This window comes from Mus musculus, chromosome 2, assembly GCF_000001635.26.
Source record: "Mus musculus strain C57BL/6J chromosome 2, GRCm38.p6 C57BL/6J".
In the NCBI taxonomy this organism is placed as follows: domain Eukaryota; kingdom Metazoa; phylum Chordata; class Mammalia; order Rodentia; family Muridae; genus Mus; species Mus musculus.
The window spans coordinates 102204440-102223335 of record NC_000068.7 but is presented as its reverse complement, the minus strand read 5'-3'; the positions used below and the strand labels follow the sequence as shown (position 1 = coordinate 102223335).

Sequence of the window (18896 nt, the reverse complement as noted above, 5' to 3'; positions counted from 1 at the left end):
GGTGTTGTCAAAAGCTCCCGTTCTTTCTGCTGCTAGGTTCCTCATCTGAAGACCCCTGGTGGCGCTGACATCCGGCTTTCCTTTCAGCTGTGAAAAACCCTGGAACTCAGAGCTTTCAACTGTGAGCATCTTCTCACTAGGGAGAAGTCTTTTGTGTGGAGGACCTCCCTGCAGATGGAGCACCATGAATCATGGCCAGAACTGAGGCACATGCCTGTGTCTACAGCAGTCACTGAAAAGCAGGACAGGGTCACACTGCAAACACTGGAGTAATTTGTTCTTTTGTCCTCCTGTGCTGAGGGCGGAGCCTGAGGTCTTTGCATACTAGGTAAGTTGCTGTACTGCTAAGCTACATCCTCAGCTCAGAGGGATTGGGCTCTAAACCTAGGCATGAGATGGTCCTTCTATGACTGACATGGAGAAGCAAGGGACAGCCACGTGGGTGTGCAGTGTTGTCAGCTAAGAATAAAGGAGAGCAAGGCTGTTTTGCAAGCCACCATTTGTGTCTTCTTCAACTAGGACATGGGATAAGTCTGAGTAAATGGAACTTTCAGCTTCACCGGGGAATATGCAAATTTTTTATTGCAGCTCTGGTGATTTTAAACTACTCTGACATTTATTAATTTCCTGTTTCTACTATTATGCAGAGCAAAACGGCATCTCTGGTATGTTGACATCTAAGGACGTGCCCTGCTTCGTGCCCTTAGAAAACTCCTCTTTGGTTCCTAGCCTCAGAATCTCCCAAGCTAACCCACAGCCATGTTTGTGCAGCATGATCAGCTCCCTAGCCAAAGGCAGTTTGGAGCCAGCATGGACAGTGGGGTGTGGTTGGGCCAATCAGCCTCTCTTCTTAGGGAATTTGGTAAGAGGGCATCATCCAGTTGCCTCCTGCTCTTCGAATGTGATGGAGCCTACAGTAATCCTGGAAGTGCGGGTGGTTGTTTTTCTGCCATTTGGGATGAGATTGAAAAGTCGATGTCTGAGAAAATGAATATGGAGTAGACACAAACAAAAAAACAGAAATGAGCTGTCTCCAGAAGGCAGACAGACAGACACATAGACTCACAGAGAGACACAGATGGACATACACAGAGAAAGACACACACAGACACACATACAGATGCACAGACACAGTCATGCATACACCCACACACTTTGCACGCACATGTGCACATATTTTTGCACACTTTGCCCACACACATGTGCACACTTTTGCATGCTTCCAAGCTAGTTTAGAAGCGTTTATAGACTGTTTAGCAAAAAAGACCCCTACATGCCACATGGGGGCATAAATGTCCTTTATCAGAGATATAACCCAGGGCCTGGCAGAACGTTAGGGTCCTCATTAGAGACTTCCAGATCTCATTTTACAGACCTCCATGTATGAAAAACAAGGAGAGTCACACCTGTCAAAAATTCGCCACTCTGATGACAAAAGGTAGGCCCTGCTCAGCTGAACCCCTCCCCCTTGCTCAGTTTCTAAGGCCCTAAGTAGCGTTCCACAAAACACTCAGCCGCAACACACTGCAGTGCATGTTGTGTTGTGTCTTTAAAGAGTGGGAGTGGGATTTGTGTATTGAGTTCCAACCGTTTGCTTTTCATGTGTTGTTGACTTGAAACCTCACCCCATGCTGGGTACTGATCATTATAAAACCATTTTATCAGCAAGGAAGCAGAGCCTCAGAAAGCACATTGATTTGGGTAAAGTCACATGGCTAGAAAGACATGAAGGAAGGTTGCACACGCAAGCTTGGTTGTCATGACATCTGCTGATTTCACTTCTTCCAGTTGTTTTATAGGGGGCCAGGTGCTTTGACTGGGTGTTACTTAGTTGCTTTTCTTACTGTTGTGACAAAATACCTCATAAAAACAACTTTAGGAGTTCCTGGCTCACAGTTTGAAGGGATACAGTTGATCATGGTAGGGAAGCACAGTGGCAAGAGGAATGGACGATCTGACGATATCGCACCTGCAGTCAGAAAGAGATGAATGGCATTGATCATTGCTCCCTTCTTATTCATAGGTTTAGGATGCCAACGCACGGGATGAGCCACCTGCGTTCAGGGTGGGTTTTCTCTCAACTAAATATCTCTAGAAACACCCTCCCAGATACTCCCAGAGGTGTGTCCTCTAGGTAATTTCAAATCCAGTCAGGTTTACAAGGAGTTTAGCTACTCCCTGTTAAATAAAAGCTGGGTAACTGATGTCCAACTCAGGCATTAGATTTGTGCAATACATGATATCCTCAGGGATGTTGTGTGAGTGTGAGTGAGCATGCGTGCGTGCGTGCGTGCCTCTGTATGTGTGTGTGTGTGTGTGTGTGTGTGTGTGTGTGTGTGTGTGTGTGTGTGTGTGTTGGATGGGTGTGGTAATCTGGTAGTTCTGCATTTTCTAAGCTAAGCACTGCTGCATTCAGTAGGAGCAGACAATAGCAATCTTTAACATCTTATTTATAATGGTGGGAGAAAAAAAGGCAAAGAAGGTGAGGGGCCCAGATGTTCAAATGGACTCAGAGCACGCTGCCACCATCTGGCTCTGCCTCTCTCAGCAGTGAACATTTGGAAGCACTGATTTCTCTTGACTAATTAAAAGCGATTGGAGTTGTAGAATTTTGGCTTTGTTTCTTTGTCTTCTCCCGTCTTTCAACTACTGGGGCTTACATTCTGATTCTGGCAGTTAGTAAGAAGGCTGCATACAGACAGCCAGTATGGGAACCCATCAGGATGAGAGCAGAGAAGCGCAGGAGAAACAGTCTCTCCATGTGGCTCATCCCTGGCCAAGCATAGTTCAAATCAGCCTTCCCCAACTCTTGATACCTATCCAACATATAGAACCTCCCATCTCCAATCCAGAATATATAGCAAGCCAGGATGAAAAAAAAATGTTATCTTCTTTTGCTACAACAAACTCTTTTCTGTCTATTGAATGGTTTGTTACATTTAGATTTTAACAAAAGAAAAACCCTCACGGTTGAATTGTTTTCCTTTATTACAAAGAGATGTTACAGGCTTGTTTAATTCATTGCAGTGTTCCAGATGGAAAGAGCAGAAAGAAGACATTTGGATTTGAGTGTTAAACACTGTCAGGGGCACTTCCTATAAGCCTTGCCAAGGTTGAGGCTGTCTCCGAGAATACAGACTACAGGAAAATATCTATTAGTCAAAATGTCCTAGGGAATGGGAGATTCCAGGTTATCTCAGAGCTAACCAGAAAATCCTTTTCCCACCAAGCCTTGATACTGGAAAGCGTGTTGAAAAGAATGTGTCGAGTTTCCTGGTTTCAGAAGCATAGCTTACCCTAAATTGTAATCGAAAGCATTTCTGATAGTAGCAGGTCAGTCTGCCTGGACCCCGATTCCTATTGTCTGGAGAAAAAGAAAGCAAAACATAATGGGACTCAGGTAGAATTCATACTTTGCCCTACGACCCTTCTCAAGCTTTTGAAATGAGCCTTTTCCTCTCCCTATTTTGTTCCTTTCTCCTTGTATATAGAGGAGGAAAAGAAGTTTGCCAGATTGGATGTTTTCTTATATAAATTCCAGTTAAGTCTAGATCTTAAGCCAGACAGAGTGGGGAAGTCGTGTAATTCCAGTTAATCAAGATGCTGAGGCAAAAGGTCATGAGTTAAGACCAACCTGAGCTTAGTGAATTTAATTTTTTCATTAAGTTGTTATATATTCCAAACCAACAACATATGTTTGTGGAATCCATCCTTCTCTACCCAGTCTTCCATCAATTGTATGGAGACCTAGAGAAGTCAACCCATCCCTCAACAGCTCCTACCTTCTCCTTCATTGCCAGAGTACAGATTGACAAATCAATCTCTCTCTCTCTCTCTCTCTCTCTCTCTCTCTCTCTCTCTCTCTCTCTGTGTGTGTGTGTGTGTGTGTGAGAGAGAGAGAGAGAGCGAGAGAGAGAGAGAGACAGAGACAGAGACAGAGACAGAGAGATATAAAACACCGCGGTCAAGGCAACGTGCAGAAGGAAGAGTTTATTTTGGCTTATGGTTCCAGTCCAGAATCCATGGTGCCAGGGAAGTCTGGCAGCAAAGAGCAGGTTTGACAGCAGGAGAAGGAAGCAGCTTCAACCACAAACACGAAGCAGAGAGCACCTGGAAGTGGGGCAAGCTATGAACTCTCAAGGCCTATCTATCCCAGGGACGTGCTTCCGCCAACAAGAACACACCGTCTCAGAACTTCCTCAAACAGCACCATCAACCGGGAGCCAAGTATTCAAATATGTGAGCCTACAGGAGACATTCTCATTCAAACCATCACAGTGTGTGTGTGTGTGTGTGTGTGTGTGTGTGTGTGTGTGTGTGTGTGTGTGTTGTGTGTGTGTGCAGTCAAATGAGAATATCAAATGACCTGCTTATGGGCAGGATATCACTTTCTGACTTATTCTCATGAGATAAAACCTCCTGCTGGACTGGAAACTAGAATGGAGGTTAGCAAGTTCTAAAGACAGGACTCCTGCCTTACCCTTTAGGGCTCTGGCGTTACAGACAGGCGTGGACAAACCTGGCTTCTTACAGGAGTGCTGGGAATCCAAACTTGGGTCTTCATTCTTTCCTAGCACATGCCCTTATCCTCTGAGCCTCCTCCATATCCTGATGTTTGGTAATTTCTTCCTAAATCCTTGACACTGTCTAGACTGGGCTTCCCAACCTTGGCAATGACTCCTTGGGTCAGTTATCTAACACCTTGCTGTAGGATGGTATTCTGAACCCTGTTGGACATGAGCAACATTTCTGCCTTCTACCCACTAGATGCCAGCATCACTCCCCATCACCTCAAACAAACAACCAGAAAATCTCCAGACATTATTAAATGTCCCCTGATGGGCAAAATTACTCCACATTGAGAATTACTGGTCTAGACACAGACACAGGTGTCCTTTCTCTTCCTGTTGTCAAGTCTATGAGTTCTCTTGACCTTGACTGGTAACTTCATAAAATATTTCCAGAGCTGTTTCTTTAAAGAACCACAATAATTCTCTAATGAAAGTACACTTTTGACTTGAGCTGTATACAGAGGCCCTGTGAAAACAAGACCAGGGCTCGGCTTTGTAGAAGACAGCAAATCTACTTTCTGCACTTGTTCTGATTTGATTTATAAATATTGAATTTTCAGGCTTCTAAAGACTCCTGTGGTACACTGTCTCTCAAGCTGACTCATGTGTCCTTCTGGGGAGCATTCACCCCAATGTGGCCTCCTCCCCTTGCTCTGCTGGTTTCCTCCTGGTGGGGTCTCAAACTTTTCATCTTAATGCTAAGGCATGGGCGTGCAAACAGGTGAATGCCTAGAGCTCCCTGCTCAGGCAGCCTAGCCCAATCAGGGAGAAGTGGGAGACAGTCTCAAAAACAAACAGACAGACAGACAGACAGACAGACAGACAGACAGACAGGGTAAAGCATGATTAAGGAAGACATGAGAGGTTGACCGCTGGCATCTATACTCTAACCCACACGTGCATGAAAACCTGTAGACTTGTAGTTTCAGAGGGTTAGTCCATGACTATCATGGTAGCATGGCAGCAGCAGGCAGGAAGGCAGGCATGGAACTGACACAGGGGGAGACAAAGTGGGGGAGGGGTAGGGGGAGGGGGGAGCAAGTGTGCTAACTAGGAGTGCGGTGGGCTTTTGAAACCTCAATACCAGATGCCTGTGACACACCTTCTCCAACAAGGCCACACTTTCTAATCCTTCTACCAACTAGGGACCAAACATTCAAATATATGAGTCTTCCAGGGGTGGGGGGCATTATCATTCCAACCATCACACCCGTGTTTTCTTTTAGTCATAGGAAGTATGACTGTGAATATGTAGCCATCCATTGTTATCTAGGCAGGATAGACCCCTCGGGATATGTGTTTTTAGTGTGTCTGCTCATATGAGTGAGGGAGCCCTCAGAGGCCACAAGAGGGGTTTCAGATCCCCTGGAGCTGGAGTGGAGGTGAGCTGCTCTACACGGGTGCTAGGAAGTAACTCTTGGTCTTCTGGAAGAGCAGCTAAGTGCTCTTAACTACAGTAGTAGCCTTTGGTATAGCCTGTGGGCCTCCTCATTTATGGTATTTATACTCATTAGACTATCTTATATTGTCTTTAGATGTCATACAACACCTAATGCAACATAAAAGCTGTGTGAGTATTTATGTCATAGAACTTAGTGAGTCATGAAATGTTTAAAAAACATTTTGTCTATGTTTGTTCAGTACAAAAGCAACCGTCAGTAACCAGACTACATTTTCTATGTAAAGTTTGTTGAATGTATAGATATGGAGACCATGGCTGGGGTGCCCAACTGTTCTCTATAGGGAAAACTGTCCTATACAATGAGGCTGTGGGTGATCCAGTTCTTCTGTATTCTGTATGCAGTACTGCAGTGAATGGTCTTTAAATATAAATATTTTCACACATGTCTGAGCAGGACTTTCAGTTAAAATTTAAGGAGAGAAGTACAAGGTCAAAGGGCATGGATTCCTAAGCCTCAATACATACTGTCAAATCATCCCAGGAAGGTTGTTTCCATTTTCAGTCTTTATTGGCAATTCTTCTGAAGGGCTTCCATCTTGTTCTGTCGGCCTTCAGGCCAGTGGAGACATTTCCCATAGGACTTTCCTCTGATCTGTCAGTTTAATCAGATCTGCTGTGAGATATCTGTCAACAGCCTTCTCAGACCTATCTAGGACCATCTGTCAATGGCAACTCTAATATGTTTTGAGAAGATGCTCATGCACATGCCAAAAGTTACATTTGCAAATGAATTAGGTTTTTAATCAGTTAGGTTGCAAAATTGAACTGTGTTAATGACATGTGACATTCTTAGTACAATATCCAGAGACTCATGTAGGAACACCTCCTTGTAAAGCTAAGGTCAGATTGCAAGAGAGGGCAGGTGGATTCCCTTTCATGTGAGTCCTTTGGTGCTCATCCCATTCCAACCACAATGCAAACAGCAGCAAGACTTACTTGCCGAGTCTTAGTTCTAGGGGACTGGGGAGAAACACAAGAAAAACACAGCTCTTAAATTCAGGGCTGAGGACCTAAACGCAGAGAGTAGTGTAGTCTGACCACCACACACATGACTGGCACCTTGCAGTAGATTTTAATTCTACACTAGGAAATGATCTTTGACCCAAACAAATAAATATGACCATTTATGTATTCCCAGGATGTGGAAAGGGCTCACTTTCTCCTCCTATTTGAAAAGGTTCAAGAAATTAAGTCACAGTATGGTTATAGGTTCTAAAGTAATTCTTTTAAACTGACTTTTAAAAGCCTCAAAGGTAATTTGGTTATTTGGCATGTGTCATGCTTTAAATGCCTGTACTTGCTCAGTTTTAACCCCTTTCCAAATTCTCCCTGATCATTCCCCATGCCTGAAGAATTAAGGAGCTCAAATTAGCCTTTTACATCCAAGAAGCTGGAAACATATTTTCAAGTGTTCAATGAGCTAAGGTTGTCTTTGCCTTCAAATAGAAAAAGTACTTATAGGTCCTGTGGTTGCTTGAATAAAAGTGGCCCCTATGGGGCTCATATATATGAAAGCGTAGTCTTCAGAGAGTGGCACTACTTGAGAAGGATTAGGAGATGTGACCTTATTAGAGTGGATGTGGCCTTGTTCGAGGAAGTGTGTCACTGGGGGGATGGGATTCACGGTTTCAAAAATACAACCTAAGCACAGCGCCCCTCCCTCTTACTGATGCCTGCAGATCCAGATGTAGAACTCTCAACTACTTCTCAGTACCATGTCTACTTGTGTGCTCCCAGGCTCCCTGCCATGATGATGTGGACTATGGACTAAACCTCTGAAACTATTAGAAAGCCCCAATTACATGCATTTTATAAACAAGAGTGGCTGTGATCATGGTGTCTTCACAACAATAGAACAGTGACCCAAATGGGTTCTCTTTGTTCTCTCCCATTGGCTAGTTGAACCACTCTGACATGTCACAGCATAAGTCCCCTGGTATGCAGGTTAGTTCTTAGCTTGCTGGACCAAACCATCACCAAAGCTAGGGTAAATAGAAACCTTAAAAAAACATAAAAATAGATAGAAATCAAGGGTTCTTAGCAGTTACTCAATGAAGCACCCTGGAAAAACAAGCCTGAGACAAACTGCTTCTGACCAAAATGCTTTAAGTAAGGATGGGTTGTTCCTAGCTCAAAGCACCTGAAGTAGATCTCTCACAGATAACCTGCTTGAGATCATAAGAGTGGCCAATCACGTGGCAAATATCTTAGACAAAGGTGACAAATACCCCTCTCCCTTTCCTTAAATGTCTTGATCTTGTGACAAAGTTCCCTGAATGAAAGCAGCTTAAAGGATGAAGGGGTGTATTTTGACTTTCAGTTTGAAGATATAGCCCAGTGGGTCTCAACTGGTGGGTCACCACCCCTTTGGGGGTCAAACAACCTTTTCTTAGGGTTAGCATATCAGATATCCTGTATATCAGATTAGGATTCATAATAGTAGCAAAATTATAGTTAGGAAGTAGAAAGGAATCAATATTGTGGTTGAGAGTCACTGAAACATGAGGAGCTGCTGTGTTAAAGGGCCACAGCATTAGAAAGGTTGAAAACCGCTGGTATGGGTCTTCATGATGAGAAGTCACGGACACAGGAACTGAAGGCAGCTTGTCACAAGGCTCCCACATGCATGGAGCAGAGGACAATAAATGTCAGTGCTCAGGTCGATTCTTCACATGTACTCCAAAAGCCACACCCAGGGAAGGATGCTGCTCATCTTTAGGATGGCTCTTCCTGCTTCAATCAGCCTAAACAAGATAACTCTTCACGGACCAGAAGAGAGGCTAAGCTAACCTAGACAATCTTTCATGGGTGTGACCAGAACCTTCTTTCCTAGGTGATTCTAGATTCCATAAAGTTGATGAGCAATATCAATATCACACTGATATGTGTTAAAGACTACAAATCTGAACCAAACCAAACACTAATAAATATCCTGACCCAACTAATACTATAGCCAGAGCTACAACCACATGGTTCTAAGAAACCTGGCTGGTCATTCATCCCTGAGAGCTTTGCACAGTGAGAGATAAGAGTGTCAGGCCCACTCTGACTTGAATTTGTCCTATGGTTATTGCTTCCTTGGAAGTATCTGCTGAGAGAGACAGGTCAAAGTAAGGATTTAGGTGTCTCCATACACCATACCTCAGCTAAAAATGTTGGGTCATTGAGATGATATGGGATGCATTTAAAAAGCATGGTAGCCACAACCAGATCTGGGTGACTTTCACTGAGGGAATCAACCTGTATTTGTGGTCACCATAAAACAGTCCCGGCAACAAGTGAATAATAAAGTGGACGGATTCTCCCACCCCATCAAGATGTCAGTTTTAGCTGCAAGGAAATGGAAAAGCTAATGGCTTTAAAAGCAGACGCTGAAGGGTCTGCTCTTTCCTGATAAACAGAAACAAAGTGAACAGCCTTGGGTGAGGTGCCTGCCTGCCGACGGGCCTCTGCTCTTACTTTTGGAGATTTTCCTTAGTTTTTCCTGGTGGAAATAAATAGCTTTCCCCCATGTGAGGCATGGAAGCCTGACCCAAGCCAATGAGCTGAGAAAATGTATTAGGTAAGTAGGCTTAGTTTCTAGAAACTGATTTAGGGGGTGAAACCCTGGCCTGGGTATCCACTGTCTATCTTGTCCCCTGCAGGGCTTGTCTGTCACATGTTATCAGTGTTTCCTGTTAGGTTAGAGTCTCCTTCCCACAATTCCCATGAAATTATCCTTATTCTTCAGATTGACTCAAGTTGTCATAGAATTATCATGAGTTAATCATTAGAGTCCACGGGATTACAATGCCCTGATTTGCTTCAGACTAAATGACCTGCAGTACTGCTGAGCCAGGACTGTGATTCAACACTGAGAAAGAGGAGCTGTGCGTGGGATCATCAAAAGTAGGGAGATTAGGTTCTGTGTAGTCAGTAATAACCAGCATGGTGCAAGTTTGCCAGCCCTGATTCAAAAGCCAGAGGATTTCTGGTTCCAAGCATTGGATACAGGCTGCTCTAACTGCCAACCTTGGAAAGTTCTTCACTGTTACCTTGAGTGATATAGCTCAACAGATAGTCTGATTCCTATACAGGCTGTGCACTCCACCATAACAAATGGAAAATAAATAGATAATAAGGAAAAAAAATTGACAAGAATAAGCCTGGCAAGGGAATGATTTTTGAGGAAGAAAAAAAAAAGAGAGAGCGTATGAGAGATCTGGGGAGATGACACAGTCATCAGGAAGTGCTTGCTTGGTGCAGCAAGCATGAGCACCCCAGTTCAGTCCCCAGAGCCCATGTACAAAGGTAGGTGTGGTGTCTCAAGATTTTAATCTTAATGCTAAGGGGTTGTGGGGTGCAAACAGGTGAATGCCTAGAGCTCCCTGCCCAGGCAGCTAATCAGGGAAAAGTGAGAGACAGTCTCAGAAGAAAAAAACCAAAACAACAACAACAACAAAAACCCAGGGTAAAGCATGATTAAGGAAAGCAAGGGAGGTGACCTCTGGAATCTATACTCTAATTCACATGTTCATGCAAACCTATAGATATGACCTACACACACATGAACATACACATACCCATGTACATGTACATACACACACACAATCCATGCACATATACACACACATACATACACATTCATGCACATACACACACACGCACACACACACACACACACACACACACACACACACACAGCACTGGAATGAGGGCTGTCACCATTTTCCTTCACAGAGCAGCCCAGGCACACAGGAACTGGATCAGGAGTGTTGATACAGAACTCTCTTTCCGACAAGACTCATTGTTCATGCAGATGCTTCCGTGTGCTTCTCTCCCTCCAAGCTGCGGGTGAACACATAGATCCTCCTGTGACACTCCTTGGAAGCCAGGGATGGAATGAAGCAAAAATGGTGGTCAGAACAAACATTGTTCTCCTAAGTAGAATAACCGAGCCCTTGTTAACCCACTGCCAGCCTGACGCTTGTCTGGGAGAGGCCCCATTGGATAGAGGGTTGTAAATAGGAAACTTGAGACACCCAGTCATTCTTTGTTATTTATTGTTCTGGGCAGCTGTGAGATGTTTGCTTGCAGCCTGTGCCCGGGGTTGTACCTTCATGGAGCACTGAGCAGTGCAAATCTCTAAGGCAGAGTACCCTGGGGACAAAGCACATTTCTCCCAAAAACAGTGCAAGAGGAGGCTCACAGATGAGCTAACAGCCACTGTTCTGTAGGTGGTAAACTGGCAGGGTAATGTGGCTAAAGACTAGTTATTGTTAGTAATACTGAAGAAAAATGAAAGGCAAGGCACACTTCAGAAAGACCTCTTAATATAGCAGGTTCCAAGTTTGAGAAATCCTGCATTGGGCTGGTGAGATGGCTCAGTGGTTAATAGCACTGAATGCTCTTCCAAAGGTCCTAGGTTCAAATCCCAGCAACCACATGGTGGTTCACAATCATCCGTAATGAGGTCTGATGCCCTCTTCTGTGGTGTCTGAAGACAGCTACAGTGTACATACATATAACAAATAAATAAATATTTTTTAAAAAGAAAGAAATCCTGCATTATAAAGATGCTATCACTTGAGGGTTAAACGCTAGGACCAAGACTTCCTCAGTGTTAACCCCAGCTCTGACTCTCACTTGCTTGGGACTTGGGGGAATCACCGAACCTTTCTCTGCCTTGGTTTCCTCATCTGCAGCATAACGATAGAACAATAGTAACCTCTGTATCACATTATCATCTAGACTATGTAACATACTAAAATAATAACAAATACATGCTAAGTATATGTGTTAATTGCCATGATTATTACCAAAGAATGACTCCCATCCAGGGCACAGGACAGCCTCCATATAAAGACTGATCAGCTGGGCGTGGTGGTGCACGCCTTTAATCCCAGGACTTGGGAGGCAGAGGCAGGCGAATTTCTGATTTCGAGGCCAGCCTGGTCTACAGACTGAGTTCCAGGACAGCCAGGGCTACACAGAGAAACCCTGTCTCGGAAAAAAAAAAAAAAGACTGATCAAAGTGCCTTATTAAGTCTGATTTTTTTTTCCAGAATCTAGACCCAATCATTGCAATGGTTATCCATATAAACACTTCAGCCAAGCCTAGGACTTTGCCTGGATCTGACTGTCAACAGAGAATTACCATTTATATCATCTCAGAGGTGTCCCATGGGTGAGGCCTCGATGCTCAGTTTCAGAGCGTTCTCACAGCTGGACACAATGGTCAGTCAGCAGTAGAGTTCTCAAAACCTGAGTTCTCCTTTCTTTGGATTACAAACTCTACAAGGTTGGAGACTTCAGAGTGTCTGCTCTTTACTGTATCTCTGTCTAGACCTGGGATGCATAGATTTGTTTGAGCAAACAGATAAACGGATGAAATAGCCTTAGCTTAAACTCTATAGATAACTCCAGACTCCCAGCCCAGCCTGGCCCCCTGGCTTGTTTCCTCAGTGAAGATGAACTGGGGAAGCTTGGACCGTATTCCCTCCCTGCCACTTTCTCGGGTCTCCATTCTGGAGTCAGCCACTCCTGCTCACATGGCTCTAAGAACAAAGTGTGGTCTACATCAGTTTGGCAGAGGGGAAGAAACTAAAGGTTTCTTCAAATAAAAGGAAAAAAGCAGCAGCTGGAGAAGTGGTGGCTCAGCAGTTAAGAGCACTTGATGCTCTGTCAGATAGCTGGAGTTGGGTTTCTAGGACCCACATCTTGCAGCTCACAACTGCCTACACTCCAGTTCCATGGAATCTGATGCCCTCTCTCGGCCTCTGAGGGAACCTGAGCATAACACACACACACACACACACACACACACACACAGAGTTACACACAATATACACTATATATGTATACATGGTATACATATATACATCTATATAAATCCCTATTAAAAATAAAACATACCTGGAGTCACAGCCTTCCTCTCCCTGAATATGGTGATCTGTCACCAGTGTCCAAATCAAGATGACTCTTTAGAAGAAGTCACAAAGAAATTCTATTACCCCCCCCCCTCCAGAAGTTGGCAAGTCAGAGTCTACTGAGGGATGAGGCCTTGGCCGTTTCTGCTCTCAAGGACCTGCCCAATAGGCTGTACCCAGTAATTTTTGAGGAGGCCTTCACTGATGGACATACAAAGATCTTGAAGGCCAGGATACTTGTGTGGCCCTTCCCATACCTTTCTTTAGGAATGCTGATAAAGAAATGCAACCTGGAGACTTTGAAGGCTTGGGGGACTAGATACACTGCTTGCACAAAAGGTTCGAACCAGTAGATGCAAACTCAGAGCGCTCAATTGGAGGGATAAAGAACATGACTTGTGGGGGCTATAGACTGGATCCCATGAAGGTAAAGACTTACCAGAGTTCACAACACAGAAGCAGCTAGTAGAAAACAGTCCTGACTGTGAGGTGAAGAAAGAATTGAAGGTGCCCAAAGAAGCCCTTGGAGACGCTTTGCATCACTAACTGTGACCTCTCACAGTCAAACTTGGATTACCTGACCTATTGCCTAAATATCTGTGAGCTCAATCATCTGCAACTTAGTCATGGAGTCATGTTGTTTAGAGGACTCTCAGCTCAATGCCCTGCTGCCTGCCCTAAGCGAGTGTTCTCAGCTCAGAGAAGTTGATTTCTATGATAATAATGTCTCTCTGCCTCTCCTGGAACAACTTCTACACCACACAGCCAAGCTGAGCCACCTGACCCATGAGTGACACCCAGTTCCTCTGAAGTGCTATGATGACAGTGGTGTGATAATAACATACAGATTAGAAACGTTTTGTCCTGAGCTCCTGGATATATTCAGGGCCAAAAGACAGCCCAAAAGTGTCACCTTTGAAGAAACCCAATGCTCTAAGTGTGGTGGGTCCTCCATTTATGATCTGGAGATCCAATGCTGCTTTTTCATAGAACTACTATAAGGTTGACTGTGAAACAGAGAAATGGAAGCTTAGGATTGGGGATTGATGAAATCCTAAGTGAATGTCCACTGCTGAATGGAGCATGGAAATGCCAATCACCTAAAGATCTGGGACACACTGGAAAGTCAAGATCTTCCTCTGAGTGCCGGGCAGTGGTGGCTCACGACTTTAATCCTAGCACTTGGGAGGCAGAGGCAGGCGGATTTCTGAGTTCGAGGCCAGCCTGGTCTACAGAGTGAGTTCCAGGACAGCTAGGGCTACACAGAGAAATCCTGTCACACACACACAAAAAAAAACCAAAACAAAAACAAAAAGCAAAACAAAACAAAAACAAAAACAAAAACAGATCTTCTCTGAGCTGGTGAATGGATGTTGCATCTGCAGAAAGTATCAAGCAACTCTTTTCTCCTCTAGGATTAATGTAGCTTGAGTGTGTTACAATAGAGGCACCGTTTTTATGAGATTGGCCCCCTCTGTTCACTGCATACAATAAGTGTGTTGACTTAAAAAACAATAAATAAATAAAACACAATTATTGTGACACACTTCAGCATAGGCACTGTCCTTGAAATGGACCAAATAAGTGGCTCACACTGAGTGAACGCTGAGATATTATCTGGATCCAGGTTACATGAGTCTATGGGGTTTCTGCAGTTTTCACGTCCCTGAGCTACTGCACAGGTTTGTGACTTGTGGCTGAATGATGTATACCAATGCAAATGCCTACTTTTGATAGACAGACACGTGCTATCATTTTCTATGGTTGCCCAGCAAACTACTACAAATTTAGCATCTTGATAGAATGTAAATGCATTACCTTATATTTTTGGGGTCAGGGCATCTGGGTACCCATTAACTGGATCGTCTCTTACTCTTAGTTGAAGCAAAGGGGCTGCCCCTCACTGCTGTTTTGTCTGGAACTGGGGTTCTGAGGTAGGTAAGCACCCAGGACTCTGATTGTACGCACCTCTCTTCTAACAATGCACTTAGCAACTAATAGCAAACTGTGGGCCCCCCAATACTAGCATGGCCCTACAGGTAACCCCACTCTAAACAATGGAATAAGTTTCTCCTACCTTTGACAACCATCAAATAACTCCCCTCTTATGGGTAGTTTTTATTCAAATATATTTTAGAACATAACCAGGTATAGAATGTGGGGGCTGGCTCCACCTAGACTGATTTGGGGTACATGCTCAGCAAGGCAAATCTTGAGAAAACTTTTTAGGGGGGAACCCCTTCTCCTATGCATAATTGGTCATGCACACAATTCAAATAAGGTGCATCACAGCATATTCCCAGTGATCAAAGGCTTATATAATCTAAGCCTGTCAATCAAAACAGAGAACCACCTACTCAATACTCTATAGCAACACAAGTGTGTCTCCTCTTGAATCTTGTCAGAAGAAACCTGCCAAAATGTTGGTACCCGTGAGTGTGGTCACTCACACAGTTCCCTGTCTTGCATGATAATGCTTTCCCCTCACCCCCTTGATCTACACTGAAGCTTTGATGGCCACTTTGCCATTGGTGTGCACCTAGAACCTGGAGACACCCAGCCTAGACCTCAACCACCAGTAACAGTCCCTTGTTCAGGTTCACTCCCAAGGATAGACTGCATCTTGTAGGATTGAGGTCCCTGCAATTGGCTGTGGGTTGTTCTCAGTGTCTAGTCTTGGCTTGTATTCCTCTCTATGCCTTCTTCAATCTTTTTTTTTTTTAAAGTATTTATTTATTTATTATATGTAAGTACACTGTAGGTGTCTTCAGACACTCCAGAAGAGAGCAAATGGTTGTGAACCACCATGTGGTTGCTGAGATTTGAACTCAGGACCTTTGGAAGAGGAGTCGGCGCTCTTAACCGCTGAGCCATCTCACCAGCCCCAGTCTTCTTTTTCTAATGTGCACGTGTGTGTGTGTGTGTGTGTGTGTGTGTGTGTGTGTGTGTGTGTGTATGTGGGGGTATGTGTATATATGAGTGTAGGGGTCCATGGCATCCAGAAGGGGATTCCCTGGAACTGGAGTGATAGGCGGTTTTGAGTCACAGTCACCTGAAGCCATGCTGGAAGCACTCTGGTCCTCTGCAGGAGCAGCTGCTGAGCCATCTCTTCAGTTTCCCCTCCCCCTCCACTTTTACCAACCTGTTTCTCCGAGGCCAGTGGCAGCTTTTCTATTCCAAATCTCTCTCTTTAAGGGTTTGCTTGATTAGCTCAGACCTATTTGAGATAAGCTCCTTTTTTGATTACCCTGTCTCAAAGATTTAATTACAGCTGCTAAAATCCCTTCACCTGTGCCCTCTTCTGTCACCTAATCACGACAATGAGATCCATTGTCTCAGAAGTGAGGCCATACACCAGGGAAGAAATCCTGTAGAGCAGTACCCTGGGGGACAGATGTCTCCATCACATTTAAATGAACTTTAGGAATCCCCTGCCTGACTCTCCTCTGAAGGACTTTGCCTCTGTGAGAGGAAGCTGCTGTCCGTGCTCCTGATTGCTCGCCTGTGCACGTATTTGCTCTTTGAATTCACCTTGAACCTTCAGAACATTGCTGGCTCCCTCATTAAGTTAAGTTGAATAAACTCTTGACATCTTGTACATTTTGCATTTTTATGGGTTATAATTTTACTTTTTAAAAATACCAGCCGTGAGCACCAACTTTTATATGAATATTTATCTCATAACTTTTTCTTACAAAGAGTGGATTTGTTGCTTACTTCTCGGTGTGCACACCTAAAGGGTTTTTCCCATACATTGGTACAAGTTTAGAATTGATGAGGATGCTGGCTTTCATTGGTCTCCTTGGGAGCTTGATGCTAACACCCAGTAATACAAGCACTGTGGTTAGAGGACCTTAAACAGTAGCCCTGGCTCAACATCCTTAGTTAATTACCTTGTTACAAACAAACAGCATCAAAAGTTACTTTCTCTTGAAACGCTTGCATTTCAGGATTTTATAACTAGAGTGAGTATAGGGGTCTCCTGTTCTTGGTATTCAAAATAATGCCCTTTGAGGGGTGCTAACCAGGCCTTTGTAAAAACAAATGTCAATACAATTAGGTATTGTTAACCTGACATACTCTGGGCTTTAGTCAATGCCTCTGTCTCCTTCCCAGCCACAGAGTGACAAGGGAAGGAAGAGGGGACATTAAAGGGGTTCAGAATGTCTCTGTCTCTATCCTCAGCCAAGCCCTTTGAAGACAGGGCCAGGTTTTTACAATGGAAGACAGCTCGTGTGCAGCCAGCTCATGATCGCTTTCCTAAGCAAAGCAAAATCTTGCTCCTTCCAGAGAAGCCAATGAAAGCTTAATACCAGTTAAATAATACATAATAGTAAGATCGTTATCCTGTCTTCTCCCAGTCGGCTAACTTCGTAATGTGTAAATGCTTATGTGGTGTGTGAAATCAAAGGACATAAACGGCACTAAAGGGGGGAAGGAACGAATCTGATCAGAAAGCCTGCAGAACGCAGACCACAGAAATCACTTTCCCCGCTCCACCAGCACCGCCCCACCCGAGCCAGGCTGACAGACTGAACAAGAGCCTTTCCCTTTGGAGCTTAAAGGCATCGTTCTGATCCTAACACCGGGTACCCTCACCTCCCACCCACCCATGTCTCCTCCCTCCCTCTCAGATCTCCTCTTGCATTCCGCCTGGGAAAAGCCCAGGCTGCACCTTCACAGCTCTCTCTTCCAAAGCCATTAGCAAATATTGAGCATGTTTCTGCAAGGTGCGCCCAGGAGAGACAGAAAACCTACAGGACTGCTTTTCTCTGTTTCTCATTACCTGGAAAGAATGAGGCAACAAACTGATATAGAAAAGGTGTCAAAGGGGACTGGTGAGGGGGCCTCTTTGGGGGTGGGGGGAACGGTTTGTAAACTCTAAAAGGCAATCCAGTGGAGGTATGCAAATTTTCTTCATCGCTTATGCATCTTTCGAGGTCATCCGCAACCAGCTCTATTGATTATGATTAGGTAATTTATTTGTTAGTGTTTCTGCTAATGGATATTTTAGGACCATCTTCTGCTCTTAGTGTATCTAACACCCATTGATCAGATCATTGGCTTATTGGTTATCTACTTTGCTGCTAAACGATTCTCTATGATTGCTTTCTTCATTACACACCCTTATTCCAGAGGTAGTTTCTATTGTGTCCCATTACACTAATGGAAATTATTGACATGGAAATTACTGGGTGCTAAGCTCAGGAATTCCAAGACACACAATCACACTGCCTTTCTCCAAGATGGAGAAGCTCTTGAATAATGAGCAGTAAATATTGATGTGTTGGTGAGATTAGTTAATTGATGTAAATCAAAGAGAAAGAACCAGGAACACCTTCAGAAAGAAAACACAAAATAGTTTGCATAACCATGTATACTCTGATAGAAATGAACACAGTGGGCTTTGTGTTTATTGGTTTCTACTTAGAAACTTTAGTTAAACACAAGTGCTTTTTATTACAGTGCTTTAAAAGCTGGGCAACAGGTAGAGAAGGTAGCCCTAGGCTGGCTCTGATCTGTGTTATATCACCCATTGTTAGCCACTAGCCAACTGTTGCAATTGAAGGCTTAAAATATAGCTAGCCCAAATGAAATGTGTTGCTATAATATAGTGCCCATCATACTTGAGAGAGCTGGCAGGGAAAAAAAGAAACATAAACTATCTCATATTTTTTATTGATTACATGTTGAAATAAAACTTTGACTAATTGATAATAAAAACATTATTGAAATTAATTCTTCCCTTTTTTAAAACCTCAGTGAGGAAGGCTAGGAAAACTTAAATTACACGTGGGATTCACATTAAAATTCTAGAGCATTACATATACTTCATATTGCATTTCTGGAACATGAGTACTGACCTCACTAGAATTCTTAGTGCATAGGGTCTAACATGTCATTGTCAATATGAAAGCAACTAGCTACACGTGGCACATATGTTGAAATGTAAAT

The 18896-nt window shown here is 43.8% G+C and overlaps 1 pseudogene; it reads left to right on the top strand.

Annotated features, from left to right (window-relative positions):
* The first annotated feature begins 12955 nt into the window (after window positions 1–12955).
* Gm13866 lies at window positions 12956–14120 on the top strand (annotated as a pseudogene).
* The last annotated feature ends 4776 nt before the right edge of the window (window positions 14121–18896 follow it).